The sequence below is a fragment of the Myotis brandtii genome, unplaced genomic scaffold (genome assembly GCF_000412655.1).
Source record: "Myotis brandtii unplaced genomic scaffold, ASM41265v1 scaffold77, whole genome shotgun sequence".
NCBI lineage: Eukaryota > Metazoa > Chordata > Mammalia > Chiroptera > Vespertilionidae > Myotis > Myotis brandtii.
Genome location: NW_005371082.1, coordinates 4,258,055 through 4,262,400, shown reverse-complemented (window position 1 = coordinate 4,262,400; position 4,346 = coordinate 4,258,055). Strand labels below are relative to the sequence as shown.

The 4,346-nt window shown below is 40.9% G+C and overlaps 1 protein-coding gene and 1 pseudogene across 4 annotated transcripts in view; both read left to right on the top strand.

The window, feature by feature from the left end:
• Positions 1 to 1,802, top strand: part of LOC102263698 — a 2,120-nt pseudogene extending 318 nt beyond the window's left edge.
• The window catches only part of DCLK1 (doublecortin-like kinase 1), a 520,253-nt gene that overhangs the window by 204,187 nt on the left and 311,720 nt on the right, over positions 1 to 4,346 (top strand). The gene's annotated exons all lie outside the window — the stretch shown is intronic.

Genomic DNA, 4,346 nt, shown 5'->3' with positions numbered 1-4,346 from the left:
GAAGCATTGGCCTTTCATGGTGGTGAATGATGCTGGCAGGCCCAAGGTCCAAGTAGAATACAAGGGAGAGACAAAAAGCTTTTATCCAGAAGAGGTGTCATCCATGGTTTTGACAAAGATGAAGGAAATCACAGAAGCCTACCTTGGGAAGACTGTTACCAATGCTGTTGTCACAGTACCTACTTACTGCAATGACTCTCAGCATCAGGCCACCAAAGATGCTGGAACTATTGCTGGTCTCAATGTACTTAGAATCATCAATGAGCCAATTGCTGCTGCTATTGCTTACAATTTAGACAAAAAGGTTGGAGCTGAAAGAAATGTGCTGATCTTTGACTTGGGAGGTGGCACTTCCCATGTCTCAATCCTTACAATTGAAGATGGAATCTTTGAGGTCAAATCTATAGCTGGGGACACCCACTTAGGTGGAGAAGACTTCGACAACTGAATGGTCAACCATTTCATTGCATAGTTCAAACACAAGCATAAGAAGGATATCAGTGAGAACAAGAGGGCTGTCTGTCGCCTTCGTACTGGTTGTGAATGTACTAAGCATACTCTCTCTTCCAGCACCCAGGCCAGTATTGAGATTGATTCACTCTATGAAGGAATCGACTTCTATACCTCTATCACCCATGCCTGATTTGAATAATTGAATGCTGACTTTTTCTGTGGCACCCTGGATCCTGTAGAGAAAGCCCTTTGGGATGTCAAGCTTGACAAGTCCCAGATCCATGATATTGTCCTGGTGGGTGGCTCTACTCGTATCCCCAAGATTCAGAAACTCCTACAGGACTTCTTCAATGGAAAATTGTTGAATAAGAGCATCAACCCTGATGAGGCTGTCACTTATGGTGCAGCTGTCCAGGCAGCCATTCTCTCTGGAGACAAATCTGAAAATGTCCAAGATCTGCTGCTGCTGGATGTCACACCTGTTTCCCTTGGTATTGAGATGGCTGGCGGCATCATGACTGTCCTGATCAAGCACAACACCACCATCCCCACCAAGCAGATGCAGACCTTCACCACCTACTCTGACAACCAGCCCGGGTTGCTCATCCAGGTTTACGAAGGTGAGTGTGCCATGACCAAGGATAACAACCTGCTTGGCAAGTTTGAACTCACAGGCATACATCCTGCACCTTGTGGTGTTCCTCAGATTGAAGTTCCTTTTGATATTGATGCCAATGGCATCCTCAATGTCTCTGCTGTGGATAAGAGGACTGGAAAAGAGAACAAGATTACCATCACTAATGACAAGAGTCATCAGAGCAAGGAAGACATTAAGCGCATGGTCCAAGAAGCTGAGAAGCACAAAGCCAAAGATGAGAAACAGTGGGACAAGGTGTCTTCCAAGAATTCATTTGAATCCTATGCATTCAACATGAAAGCAACTATTGAAGATGAAAAATTTCAAGGCAAGATCAATGATGAGGACAAACAGAAGATTCTTGACAAGTGCAATTAAATCATCAACGGGCTTGGTAAGAACCACACTTCAGTAAAGGGAGAATTTGAACATCAGCAGAAAGAGTTGGAAAAAGTCTGCAACCCCATCATTAACAAACTGTACCAGAGTGCAGGAGGCATGCCAGGAGGAATGCTTGGGGGCTTCCCTGGTGGTGAGCTCCTCCATATGGTGGTGCCTCCTCTGGGCCCACCATTGAAGAAATTGATTAAGCCAGCTTTGAGCATAGATCTAGCATTGTACCACACAAAATATTGAAGGACCCAAATTTGTAGCAAATTCCATGGCAGTTTTAAAAGTTGAGCTGCTGTATAGTAGATAACTGGGCATTCTTGATACTTGAATACGGACTGTGCACAGGGAAAGGAAATATAATGCACTTTATAACTGTATTGTAAAGAGAAAAATCCAGTATCTTAAATAAACCTATTTAAAATTGGCACAGGGACTGCAAGCTCACTGGACGAGGTGTGTGCATGTACTGGTGCACTATTTCCACAAGCAAGAGGCAGGGCCATCTGAAGGCAGCAATGGGTCAGTATACTACAGAAAAGAATGTCTAAGTACAATTATTATAAATTATGGGTGCTAGAAAGCAAACATATAAGTGAACTAAGATCTTGTTTTAACCTTCCAAAAATATTAGTTATTTGGTATGTTTAATCCTGCCTCTATCTGAGCCTTTAAAACACCAATAAAAAAATTAAAATTATCATCTGGTAACTTAAGACTACAAAGAGGGAAGTAGTAAAATTAGTTCTTAAGTTAAGGAGATTCCCCCACCCCACCCTAATATTACAGGTACAGTGAGAGAAAACTACTCTAAAACCAAAATGGCCATAGCCAGTTTGGCTCAGTGGATAGAGAGTCAGCCTGTGGACTGAAGGGTCCCCAGTTCCATTCTGGTCAAGAGCACATGCCTAGGTTGTGGGTTTGATCCTCAGTAGTGTGCATACAGGAGGCAGCCAATCAATGATTCTCTCTTATCATTGATGATTGGGTGATCAGGGCCTGCCGGCCAACCTCTTGGTCCCTCCCCCTACCAGCAGGCTCCGATCACCCGATGGCGAACGGGGAACTGGGGGTGGGTGGCGGCAGGGAGTGGGACCGGTTGCTGGTAGCCAGGGAATATGGCTCTGATTGAGGCCAGGCCTAGGGACCGTACCCATGCACGAATTTCGTGCTCCGGGCCTCTAGTATTTATATTAAAAAAACAACTAAAATGAAAGACTTAAAATTAACTTAATGATCTACATTATGCAACAGCTTTAGACCTGCCACTGTTCTTCAATATTTACTGAGTGCCTACTATGTGCCATGCTGGGGATACAGACTTATGTCTCATGGAGCCCATATTCTATTGGGTAGGAAAATATACTAAATAAATAATATGTTCTATGGCAAAAAAAAATTAATAAAAATAAATAAAATTGGCACAAAAAAGAATTTTAAAAACATGCAATACCTTATATGCATAACCCATGGACATAGACAATAGGGTAGTGAAGGCCTGGGGCAGGGGGCAGGGGTGGGCTGGGGAGGATCAATGGGGGAAAAAGTGGACATATGTAATACTTTCAGTAATAAAGATTTAAAAAGTACAATAAAGAGGAATGAAAAACACACACACTACATACACACACACACACACACACACACACACACACACACACACAAACCAAACCAAACCAAACCAAACAAAAACATGCAATACCTGACTATTTAGTCAGAGGCACTGACCTCTTTTCCCTTAGATTGTCAAATTTAAAAAAGTGACAACAATTGCCAACACAACAATAGCCACGCAGTGTGAATAAATCAAAATCATGCCTATTTTTTGTCAGAATTATTTTATGCGTGTCATGAGATGGAAAAGATTGAAAATGGCTGATGTAGATGAAAGCAAGATGTGTACAGAGGATGTAGAGTGGATAACTATTCAGATAATTGCTGTATTAGTCAGGGTTTTCTAGAGATGGGTAAACATAGAAGGAGATTTATTTTAAAGAATAGTCTCAGTTGATTATGAAGGCTGTTAAGTTTAAAATCTTCAGAATGGGTCAGCAGACTGGAGACCCAGGGAAGAGCCAGTGCAGCACTTAAAGTCTGAAGGTTGTCTGCTGGCAGAATTCTCTCTTGCTCAGGAGGTCAGTCTTTTGTTCTATTGAGGTCTCTAGCTGATTGGATGAGGCCCACTGGCATTATGGAGGGCAATCCGTTTTACTCAAAGTTACCAATTTAAATGTTAATCTCATCCAAAAACACCCTCACAGAAACTTACAGAACAGTGTTTGACTACATATGTGCACCAGGACCCAGCCACATTGACACATAAAATTATCAATTACAAGTGGGAATGAGTGGCATTGCAAATGTGCTATTTGCAATACTGGCACAACAGAGTGAATTCCAAGGAAGAGAAGTCTTTATCTGTTTCTCATACTTTGAGAACTGATGACTTTACTTAAAATTAAAGTAGGTCAAACATACTGTTTCCCTTAAGAAAAGTCTAATTTAGAAGATATTTTAGACAAACTATTTTAATTTGATTGCTCAGGTTTGAAACATTTCTGCTAAGTTTGTATTTACAATATCAGCAAAACAAAGACTTATGGAAATATAGTCCCCTGTACCTGTATTAATTCATATTCTTCCATGTTGTCTATCACAGCTTGCCACTTAAAAATAAGCAATCTTCTATTATTTGATTACCTTGGATTTAGTAAGAAAAGCCTTTGTATTCTGTCTGTTTGAGGAAGAGGGAAAATTTTTATTCTGAATGTTAATTTCCTATTAATCATTGATGAACTTGAAGAGTCTTCCAGATTGTTTCTTAACATTTGAATTGGTCTAAGTAAAGATAAAGGAATATATATAT